Source organism: Bos indicus, chromosome 5, assembly GCF_029378745.1.
Source record: "Bos indicus isolate NIAB-ARS_2022 breed Sahiwal x Tharparkar chromosome 5, NIAB-ARS_B.indTharparkar_mat_pri_1.0, whole genome shotgun sequence".
NCBI classification, from domain to species: domain Eukaryota; kingdom Metazoa; phylum Chordata; class Mammalia; order Artiodactyla; family Bovidae; genus Bos; species Bos indicus.
The window spans coordinates 31,813,480-31,826,163 of NC_091764.1; the positions used below are offsets into that span (position 1 = coordinate 31,813,480).

Below are 12,684 nucleotides of genomic sequence, written 5' to 3' on the forward strand. Positions count from 1 at the left end.
AGAGGCCTATTAACATTTTATGATCCTTTCTTCAGAAAACTTATTTTTCTTTAAAGGTGATTATTCTAAAGTCAGGTGCCACCCTCCGAAAGCATTAGATAAAGTTGCATTCCTATAGGGCAAAGGTGTGGTGGGCTGTAACAAGAAAAGAATTAACTCAAGGGTCCAAGGTTACAAACATTAAAGCTACTACTTACATTCCTATACACCAATTATATTAATTAATACACTCTCAGGGACACAGTAGGTAAGGGATATGGAAACTTAGCAGCAAACATTGGCCCAACAAGTGAAAAACCCTTCACCAATACAATTTCTAATCAATCTTTTAACTGCTCAAAGGAATCTGTATTTAGACAGTTTAGAACATCTCATGCCTCTCATGGTTGGGAGGCTCTGAACAATCACATGTGGCCGGAAGAACCTATTCAGGCAGGCTAGAGGACTTCCAAAGGAGTTTGTAGGTTGAAACACTCTTGTCACGCCCAGGAACTTTATTAACTGGAGCTGTAAGTTAACTCTTTTTCAGAGAGAAGTGGTGGGGGACAGCCCCCCATAAAGTCAGAGGTGTAGGTGAGAGCACAAAGCAGTAAAGTAGGCAGACTCTGGTTTTGGGGGTAGATGCTTGAGAATTTCCAGGGGGACTCCTGAGGCTCTATCCTGCCTTTGCATATGCCGAGCCTCCTTCTTCATGACCTTTGCCATGGGCGGAGTTCCTCACGCTGGCTCCCGGCACTTATACCTACAAAATCTGAATTTCAAGCATCCCTTTAATAATTATCTCCAAATCTTACAATTTGTTTACTCTAGTGTTCCTACATAAGCAGTTTTTCAATCCCAAGCCAATGACTTTACAGCTTTTCCCCTAGCCATACTCCTTGGCTTGGCCCCCCTTTTAATTCCCTGCACAGCCTTGTTTCTGTGATTCATTCACTTGCTAGCATGCTTCTTCCTTACATCTTTTTGTCTTTATCACTACATAAGGCTGTAAAAAGAAAACAAAACAAAACTCCATTTAAAACCAAATATGTATCTGTTCTACACATGGTGCTTACGCAGCTAAATATTACTTGTTCAGATGCTTGTTCAGATTGGTCCCAGCATGTCAAATGGGCAAACACATCACCAGTTAACCCTACTGTATTTCCTTCATAAATTAGTCTCAGGTATTTGGTGTACCTGAGTTTTGCATTCTTGGTTCATCAATATCTTTCACCACCACCTCACTAAAAACACACAACACACATGCATAGATAGATAGGCAAATTCTGTTCATGATCTCATCTCATAATTCTACAAAACTTTGCAACAGTCAGAAAGTCTCTCATTTCATCCATAAAATCCTCCAAGCTAGCTGCCTTGGTCCTCACTCACTCTACCTTCCCTCCTGTTTACAAAAGATAAAGTGCCTGTCTTCCTAATTATGGAGAAAACTCCACCTGTCCTGCCTGGATCTTATTCCTTTTCCCTTTTTAAATGACTACACTTTTGCTGTTCATGTCTTGCTCTGCTGCATCAAAAATTCTCTCTCTATTCCCATTGACTATACAAAGTGTTCTTTATATTAATACCCATCTTAAAGAAACTTCCAGAGATGTAAGACAAGAGTCCACAAATTTACATAGGGATTTGATAGAGGGGTGGTGGATTGCCATCCAGGAGTATCAAAGTTATCATGATGATTAGGAAGTTAGCTTAGGAATATGTGAACATGGTTTCCAGTACCATTGTGAAATGGTATAAATGAACAAGAGGGCTAAGGCAGTGTGGTAACTGGGAGGCACAAAGGGAGTTTTAAAGTCTTTCTTTCTTGGATTCTTAGGGTAAATCTTATCGCTATGGGAAACCACAGCATATCCAGTGAGTTTATCCTCCTCGGTTTTTCTGCTGATCCTCAGACCCAGATTCTCCTCTTCACATTGTTTCTGGTGATTTACCTCCGGACCTTGATGGGGAACCTGGTGATGCTGCTGGTTATCAGGGTTGATCCCCTCCTCCACACACCCATGTACTTCTTTTGGGGACAGCTCTCCTTTCTGGATCTCTGCCATTCATCTGTCACAGTCCCCAAGATGCTGGAAAATCTACTTTCTGAAAGTAAAACCATCTGTGTAGAGAGCTGCCTGGCTCAGGCCTTCTTTGTGTTTACCACCGGGGGCACTGAGGCCTGTCTGCTGGCTGTGATGGCCTATGACCGCTATGTAGCCATCAGCTCCCCTCTGCTTTACGGCCAGGTGATGACCAACCAGCTCTGTGTTGGGCTGGTGTGGGGCTCCTGGAGCCTGGCCTTTGTGGATGCTCTCATCAACATCCTCCTGGTGGTCAATTTAGACTACTACAATTTAGGACCAAACTATTCCCCACTTCAGCTGCGAGCTGTCTTCTCTCTTCCCTCTGTCTTGCTCTGATACCTCCACCAATTTCACGCTCCTGCTCTGCTCTTCATTCTTACATTTCCTTGGAACCTTCGTCTTTACCTTCTTCTCTTATACCTGTATTAACTCCACCATCTTGAGCATCAGCTCCACTTCAGGCAGAAGTAAGCCCTTCTCTACTTGCTCCTCCCACCTCACTACTATGATCTTGTTTTATGGCTCAGGTTTCCTCAGCTATCAGTTGCCGACCTCAGGTTCCCCCCTAGAGATGATCTTCCCTTTACAATACAGCGTGATCACCCCCATACTGAATCCTCTCATCTAAAGCCTGCAGAACAAGGAGGTGAAGGCAGCTGTGAGAAGAATGTTAAGAAGATATGGTATCTTTTTCACATAGAGAACCAGAAAAACAGGACCATGAAGAAGCTAAACTATTCTTTAACAAGATATGTAATTGGAAATTAAGGGTGTTTTTTTAGTATTCTTCAGTTCAGTTCAGTCACTCAGTCGTGTCTGACTCTTTGCAACCCCATGGACTGCAGAACGCCAGGCTTCCCTGTCCATCACCAACTTCCAGAGTTTGCTCAAACTCATGTCCATCGAGTCGGTGATGCCATCCAACCATCTCATCCTCTCTCGCCCCTTTTCCTTCTGCCTTCAATCCTTCCCAGCATCAGGGTCTTTTCAAATGAGTCAGGTCTTCACATCAGGTGGCCAATAATAAGAATATTAGTATTCTTAGAAATATCTTTATTAGAAGTGCTATTAAATCCTTCACTACATGCATTACAGAATGAGGGTCACTTCCATTCACTGATAAAATGGTGGTCTGAATGAAGCTTGAAAGTAGTGTTCTTAGAAACAAGGGATTGGCCATCATGACAGACGTTAAAAGGTATGTATGTGTCAGCATCTTAATACATGCTTAAGAAGACAGCAAGCTCTATTCAAAGGAGGACTAATGGTCAGACTTCTTCAGAGGATGAGAAGTGAGTCATGTAATTTTCCGAGGCATTGTTTATATATTTATGTTGTAGAGAACATCTGTTATTTTTGCCTGCCCAGTGTGCTTTTACCCTTCCTCCAGCAACTGCACACCAGTCTCTCAAGGAAATTAACACTTCCCCCCTCTGTGTAGCCTGGTGGGCTCTCCATGGTGCCCCCTGTCCCCCACTCACTACAAGGAGATCACGTGACCCATGAAAGGCCAGTACCTCCTAACAAGAGACGCCCAGGCCCTCCTGCTACTGAGATCTCCAGTGATTCCATGCCCACTGGGCTTCCTCCTAGGAGATTTTTCAATAAACAAAATAACAATAGCAAACTTTTAATAAAGACCCTTATCTTAAATGTTTTATACATGTAATCCTCATCTCAACAACCTTGTATGAACTAAGTGCTGTTACTCCTGTTTTACAAATAAATACCCAAGAACCAGGAAAGTTGCCTACAGGTAAGGAGAAGTAGAATTTCAAACCAGTAGGTCTGAATCCAGAGTCCATTTTCACAAACCTTTTTTGAGTCTGATACTTTGCAAAACATCCTTTTCTTTATTACATGGCCAGTCATGTCTGACTCTTTGTGATCCCATGGGCTGTAGCCTGCCAGGCTCATATGATTCTCTAAGCAAGAATACTGGAGTTGGTTGCCGTTTCTGACCAAGGAATCGATCTTCCTGACCCAGAGATTGAATTTGTGTCTCTTTCACCTCCTGCATTTGCAGGTGAATTCTTTACCCCTGAGCCACCTTTTCTTTATTAGTATGATCAGAATTCAAATTATATTGGTGGGAAACAAGCCAAATTGCTATTCAAATTGGCACTAAAAATTGAATTGTGTTCTTCATGTGACCCCTAGTGGATTTTTTTATTAATTAATATACATCAAGTATAAAATACAGCAAAATTTGTATTTTGATGGGAAGATACATACCACACTATTCAATGGCAAATATCTACTCACCACCTGTGATCACCTAAAATCATGTACCCACTGAGAATAAAACTATAGTGATTAAGAAGCTGCTCCTCTCATCCAGTATGGAAGGGATACAAATATTAAAAGCCAAGGATAATTTCAAGTTGAAATAAAGACAAGTTGAAATCTGGAAATTCTGACATTACTGCTTGTGGCTCAGAGATGACCTAAAGCCAAACTCAGAGGCTGATCTCTGGCTTGCTGAATTCCAGCCCTATGAGAATGAACTGTCATCCTGGGTTGTGTATAGAATTGATCAAAAGTTGAACAGTTATACCAAGGAGGATTTGAGGACTCAGCATATCAAGCCTCCAAACCGCTCAAAATGACCCCCACAATGCTCTTCCTCACCCACGCTCTTCCATCCTTGATGGAAAAAAAACCATGAATCTTCTCATGTCCATCCTTTCTTGTTACTCTGTTAGTTTCCAGCATGCAAAATTAACATGACTTGGACTGAAATGCAGAATCAGAAAAGATCATTAGATTTGAATTTAAACTAGCAGTGTGCTGTGCTGTGCTTAGTTGCTAAGTCATGTCCGACTCTGTGCAACCCCATGAACTGTAGCCCACCAGGCTTCTCTGTCCATAGGCATTCTCCAGGCAAGAATACTGGAGTAGGTTGCCATGCTCTCCTCCAGGGGGTCTTCCCAACCCAGGGATTGAACCCAGGTCTCCCACATCACAGGTGGATTCTTTACTGTCTGAGCCACCAGGGAAGCCAAATAATAACCCATTAATTTCTATTTCAAAAATACAGAGATAATTTGTGGAACATTATTTCAAGTATGTTCAGCCAAGGAGTGTGAACTTGACATTTTTAAATTAATTTTTATACCTTTATACAAATAAAGACACATATATAATTTTGTGAGATTATTGGATAAATAAAACTTCATGGTGCTCCAGTCTTATTTTTTTCTTTTTTACATATGTCCCTTTTCTCCAATTTCTATTTTCCATCCAATCACATCACCTCCTTTTCCACAAACCCATGTTAACTGAATGTATTTTGTTTCATAATTTTCAGCATGCTCATATAATTATATGTAAGTGCTCATATATATATATACATATATATATACACCCACATAGATATATTCATTTTTACATATACAATTGTTTCTACACATACATGGACATTCTGTTTTTTAAATATGTTGGTTTAAATATATCCCTTTAAATATGTAGGTTTTGTCTTGTCTTTCTCATTCAACAGTACCATTGGCATAGTAATCTAGGTCAAAGGGTTTAGTTCTAATTTAGTCTTTTAAATTGTAGCCTAATATTCTATGGTAAGGACGTGTCATAATCTATACAACTATCTTTTATTTGAGCATTACATTTGCTTACAGATTTTTGACAATGAATATCTCAGTAAACATATTTGTATATAAAGCCTTAAACTTTGGGTGCTTTTATTTATATGGGAGTGATTCCTAGGAATGAGATTCTAAAATCAAAATGGATAGGTATTTCAATTTGATATGTTGCTAGATTGCTCTCTGGAATGTTCACACATGCTAAGTAGTGAATAGGTGTGATTTTCCTCTCTCCAGATACAGTTGTTACAGATCATTTAACACTTATGAAAAAATGTAACTGCCTCATTTGTTGCACAGCAGTAATTAACACAGCAGTGTAAATCAGTACTTCAATTTAAGAAATATGGGGGGGAGGTTCAAGAGGGAGAGGACATTTGTATACCTGTAGCTGATTCATGTTGATGTTTGGCAGGATACAACAAAATTCTGTAAAGCATTTATCCTTCAATTAAAAAATAAACAAGTTTTAAAAACTTTTTAAAAAAACTTTCTGCCTTCAGCTGGGTACAAAGTAGTATGTTTGTTTAGCTTATTTTACATTTTCCTTACTACCAGTGAATGTTACTATTTTTCATGTATTTTTTTAACTATTTGGATTTACTCTCCTGTAAGTTTCTCATTCATATATTTTCCCATTTCTCTTTTGTGTTTATCTTGTCTATTAGCAATATTTTGTCCAATATTTTGTTCACTGGACAAAACTGTCCAATATTTTGTCCATGTAATTACTAATAATTTGTAACCTATATTGCTAACATTGATGACTTATTACCTGTCTATTTATTTTGTCATGTTGTTGTTCAGTCAATCAGTCATTGCTGGGAGCCGGCGAGAAACATTCCACTCGTGACAAAGGTCATGAGGAAGGAGGCTTGGCATATGCAAAGGCGGGATTGAGCCTCAGGAGTCCACCCAGATATTCTCGAGCATCTACCCCCAAAAAAACCAGAGTCTGCCTACTTTATTGCTTGTGCTCTCACCTCTGACTTTACTGGGGGCTGTCCCCTACCACCATCTCGCTCTCTCTGTCAAAGAGTTAACTTACAGCTCCAATTAATAAAGTTCCTGGGCAATTAGGAGTGTTTAAATCCAAACCCCTCAGATGGCTCTCTAACTCGCCTGACAAGTTTACCCGGACTCCTACAGCTATGCATACAATTGTTTACAGTCTCCCAGCCTCGAGAGGCACGGGAAGCTTAAGATATTCAAATAGCTTAGAGCCTCTCAGAGAGTTAGAAACTGTCAGAATAAGACTAGCAAAGGATTTCATTGATGAGTCAATGCTTGTTGCCAAGTTTTCACATCCCCTGAATTGTATCCTTGAATGTGTATTAATTAATATAGTTGGTATGTAGAAAAAATAAGTAGTGGCCTTGGTGTTAGTAACTTTAGACCCTTAAGGTAATAAATTCTTTCCTTTGTTGTAAACCCATTACACATCCGCCCTATAGGAATGCAATTTTATCTTCAGAAGATGGCACCAAACCTTAAAATAATTACTCTTAGAGAAAATAAGTCTTTGTTGATAAGTCCTTGTCAAGAGTCATAAAATGTTAGTAGGCCTTCTGGCCAGAAGATGATGTAAATCACCTAAACTATTTGTATATGATAAATTTGCAGGAAAGAAACCCTGGTTTTTGATAAGACTCAAAGACTGCTGACTTTGCATCCCCTATTATCCTCTATGTGTAACTTAGGGTATATAAGCCCCTGTTAAAAATAAAGCTACGGGCCTTGCTCACCAACGCTTGGTCTCCCCATGTCATTCTTCTCCTTAACTTCTGGCTGAAGTCTCCATCTGGAGCGTGGATATCCTCTGCGACCATTTATTTGCCTGGGCTTCTAAGACCCACTCGAGAAGGTGTCTAAGGTGGGGCACCTTCCGCTATTCGAGAGGGCGCCTGCGGCCTCCGTGGTCAGAGCTAACCTGGTGTCATGGGTTATATTGATTTTCCGCGTAAACCAAGCTACTCAGCCTCTTTTCTCCACTGAATTTTCCTACTGAGCTATCCTCATTCTATTACTCTTTATATCTCTAATTAGCATATAAATAGTCACCTAGGCCGTCTCTCCTTCGAATACCCTGGATCAGCCGGGGCTGGACCTCGGCAAGTCATGTCTGATTCTGTGACCCCATGGACCGCAGCACGACTGGCTTCCCTGTCCTTCACCATCTCCTGGAGCTTGCTCAAACTCATGTCCTCTGAGTCAGTGATGCCATCCAACCACCTCATCCTCTGTCATCCACTTTTCCTCCTGCCTTCAATCTTTCCCAGCATCAGGGCCTTTTCCAATGAGTTAGCTCTTTGCATCAGGTGGTCAAGGTATTGGAGCTTCAGCTTCAGTCCTTCCAATGAATATTCAGGATTGATTTCCTTTAGGATTGACTGGTTTGATCACCTTGCAGTCCAAGGGACTCTCAAGAGTCCTCCAACATCACAGTTCAAAAGCATCAATTTTTCAGCACTCAGCTTTTTTATAGTCCAACTCTCACATCCATACATGACTACTGGAAAAACCATAGCTTTGACTAGACAGATCTTTGTTGGCAAAGTAATGTCTCTGCTTTTTAATAGGCTGTCTAGGTTGTTTATGACTTTTCTTAGAATGGTAGAATGGGAAAGACTAAAAATCTCTTCAAGAAAATTAGATATATCAAAAGAACATTTCATGCAATGATGGGCATGATAAAGGTGAGAAACTGTAGGGACCAAATGAAAGCAGAAGAGATTAAGAAGAGGTGGCAAGAATACACAGAAGAACTATATGGAAGAATACACAGAACTAACAAAGGTCTTAATGACCAGATAACCATGTTGATATGGTTACTTACCTATAGTCAGACATTCTGGAGGTTAAAGTCAGGTGGGCCTTAAGAAGCATTCAGTTCAATTCAGTCTCTCAGTCATGTCTGACTGCGACCCCATAAATCATAGCATTCCAGGCCTCCCTGTCCATCACCAACTCCCGGAGTTCATTCAAAGTCATGTGCATTGAGTCGGTGATGCCATCCAGCCATCTCATCCTCTGTCGTCCCCTTCTCCTCCTGCCCCTAATCCGTCCCAGCATCAGTGTCTTTTCCAACGAGTGAACTCTTCTCATGAGGTGGCCAAAGTATTGGAGTTTCAGCTTCAGCATCAGTCCTTCCAATGAACACCCAGGACTGATCTTTAGGATGGACTGGTTGGATCTCCTTGCAGTCCAAGGGACTCTCAAGAGTCTTCTCCAACACCACAGTTCAAAAGCATCAATTCTTCAGTGCTCAGCTTTCCTTACAGTCCAACTCTCACATCATATATGACCACTGGAAAAATCATAGCCTTGACTAGACGGACCTTAGTTGGCAAAGTAATATCTCTGCTTTTTAATATGCAATCTAGGTTGGTCATAATTTTCCTTCCAAGGAGTAAGCATCTTTTAATTTCATGGCTGCAATCACCATCTGCAGTGATTTTGGAGCCCAGAAAAATAAAGTCCAACACTTTCCCCATCTATTTCCCATGAAGTGATGGGACCAGATGCCATGATCTTAGTTTTCTGAATGTGAGCTTTAAGCCAACTTTTTCACTCTCCTCTTTCACTTTCTTTCTTTTTTTTTTTTTTTAGTATAACTTGTTTTTTTTTTTTCTAATTTTATTTTTAAACTTTACATAATTGTATTAGTTTTGCCAAATATCAAAATGAATCTGCCACAGGTATACATGTGTTCCCCATCCCGAACCCTCCTCCCTCCTCCCTCCCCATACCATCCCTCTGGGCCCTCCCAGTGCACCAGCCCCAAGCATCCAGCATCGTGCATCGAACCTGGACTGGCAACTCGTTTCCTACATGATATTTTACATGTTTCATTGCCATTCTCCCAAATCTTCCCACCCTCTCCCTCTCCCACAGAGTCCATAAGACTGTTCTATACATCAGTGTCTCTTTTGCTGTCTCGTACACCGGGTTATTGTTACCATCTTTCTAAATTCCATATATATGCGTTAGTATACTGTATTGGTGTTTTTCCTTCTGGCTTACTTCACTCTGTATAATAGGCTCCAGTTTCATCCACCTCATTAGAACCGATTCAAATGTATTCTTTTTAATGGCTGAGTAATACTCCATTGTGTATATGTACCACAGCTTTCTTACCCATTCATCTGCTGATGGACATCTAGGTTGCTTCCATGTCTTGGCTATTATAAACAGTGCTGCGATGAACATTGGGGTACACGTGTCTCTTTCCCTTCTGGTTTCCTCAGTGTGTATGCCCAGCAGTGGGGTTGCTGGATCATAAGGCAGTTCTATTTCCAGTTTTTTAAGGAATCTCCACACTGTTCTCCATAGTGGCTGTACTAGTTCGCATTCCCACCAACAGTGTAAGAGGGTTCCCTTTTCTCCACACCCTCTCCAGCATTTATTATTTGTAGACTTTTGGATCACAGCCATTCTGACTGGTGTGAAATGGTACCTCATAGTGGTTTTGATTTGCATTTCTCTGATAATGAGTGATGTTGAGCATCTTTTCATGTGTTTGTTAGCCATCTGTATGTCTTCTTTGGAGAAATGTCTATTTAGTTCTTTGGCCCATTTTTTGATTGGGTCATTATTTTTCTGGAGTTGAGCTGTAGGAGTTGCTTGTATATTTTTGAGATTAGTTGTTTGTCGGTTGCTTCATTTGCTATTATTTTCTCCCATTCTGAAGGCTGTCTTTTCACCTTGCTAATAGTTTCCTTTGATGTGCAGAAGCTTTTAAGGTTAATTAGGTCCCATTTGTTTATTTTTGTTTTTATTTCCATTATTCTGGGAGGTGGGTCATAGAGGATCCTGCTGTGATGTATGTCAGAGAGTGTTTTGCCTATGTTCTCCTCTAGGAGTTTTATAGTTTCTGGTCTTACGTTTAGATCTTTAATCCATTTTGAGTTTATTTTTGTGTATGGTGTTAGAAAGTGGTCCAGCAGAAAAAGAAATAAAAGGAATCCAAATTGGAAAAGAAGAAGTAAAACTCTCACTATTTGCAGATGACATGATCCTCTACATAGAAAACCCTAAAGATTCCACCAGAAAATTACTAGAAATAATCAATGACTATAGTAAAGTTGCAGGATATAAAATCAACACACAGAAATCCCTTGCATTCCTATACACTAATAATGAGAAAACAGAAAGAGAAATTAAGGAAACAATTCCATTCACCATTGCAACGGAAAGAATAAAATACTTAGGAATATATCTACCTAAAGAAAATAAAGACCTATATATAGAAAACTATAAAACACTGGTGAAAGAAATCAAAGAGGACACTAATAGATGGGGAAATATACCATGTTCATGGATTGGAAGAATCAATATAGTGAAAATGAGTATACTACCCAAAGCAATTTATAGATTCAACGCAATCCCTATCAAGCTACCAACAGTATTCTTCACAGAGCTAGAACAAATAATTTCACAATTTGTATGGAAATACAAAAAACCTCGAATAGCCAAAGCGATCTTGAGAAAGAAGAATGGAACTGGAGGAATCAACCTACCTGACTTCAGGCTCTACTACAAAGCCACAGTTATCAAGACAGTATGGTACTGGCACAAAGACAGAAATATTGATCAATGGAATAAAATAGAAAGCCCAGAGATAAATCCATGCACATATGGACACCTTATTTTTGACAAAGGAAGCAAGAATATACAATGGATTAAAGACAATCTCTTTAACAAGTGGTGCTGGGAAATCTGGTCAACCACTTGTAAAAGAATTAAACTTGTCCTCTTTCACTTTCATCAACAGGCTTTTTAGTTCCTCTTCACTTTCTGCCATAAGGGTGGTGTCATCTGCATATCTGAGGTTACTGGTATTTCTCCCGGCAATCTTGATTCCAGCTTGTGCTTCTTCCAGCCCAGCGTTTCTCATGATGTACTCTGCATATGAGTTAAATAAGCAGGGTGACAATACACAGCCTGGATGTACTCCTTTTCCTATTTGGAACCAGTCTGTTGTTCCATGTCCAGTTCTAACTATTGCTTCCTGATCTCTATGCTCCTGAACATCTAACTCTGCTTCATTGATTATGCTAAAGCCTTGACTGTGTGGATCACACAAACTGTGGAAAATTCTTAAAGATCATATAGGTTTCTCAAGAGGCAGGTCAGGTGGTCTGGTATTCCCATTTCTTGGAGAATTTTCCAGTTTATTGTGATACACACAGTCAAAGGCTTTGACATAGTCAATAAAGCAGAAATAGATGTTTTTCTGGAACTCTCTTGCTTTTTCCATGATCCAGCAGATGTTGGCAATTTGATCTCTGATTCCTCTGCCTTTTCTAAAACCAGCTTGAACATCTGGAAGTTCACGGTTCTCGTATTGCTGAAGCCTGGCTTGGAGAATTTTGAGCATTACTTTACTAGTGTGTGAGATGAGTCCATTACTATGAACAAAACTAGTAAAGATGATAGAATTCCAGCTGAGTTATTTAAAATCCTAAAATATGATACTGTTAAAGTACTGCACTCAATATGCCAGCAAATTTGGAAAATTCAGCAGTGGCCACAGGACTGGAAGAGGCTAGTTTTCATTCCAATCCCAAAGAGGGGCAGTGCCAAAGAATATTAAAACTATTGTATGATTGCACTCATTTCACATGCTAGTTAAGTCATGCTCAAAATCCTTCAAGCTTGTCTTCAGCAGTACATGAACCGAGAACTTCTAGATGTACAAGATGGGTTTAGAAAAGACAGAGGAACCAGAGATCAAATTGTCGTCATTTATTGGATCATAGAGAAAGCGAGGGAGTTCCAGAAAAACATCTATCTCTGCTTCATTGATTATGCTAAAGCCTTTGACTGTGTGGATCACACAAACTGTGGAAAATTCTTAAAGAGATTGGAGTACCAGACCACCTTACCTGTCTCCTGAGTAACATGTATGCAGGTCAAGAAGTAACAGTTAAAACCAGACATGGAACAACTGACTGGTTCAAAAATGGGAAAGGAGTATAACAAGGCTGTACACTGTCACATTGCTTATT

The 12,684-nt window shown here is 40.0% G+C and overlaps 1 pseudogene; it reads left to right on the plus strand.

Moving 5' to 3' along the window:
• The first annotated feature begins 1,838 nt into the window (after positions 1–1,838).
• Positions 1,839–2,772, plus strand: LOC139183023 (olfactory receptor 8S1-like; annotated as a pseudogene).
• Positions 2,773–12,684: the final 9,912 nt, after the last annotated feature.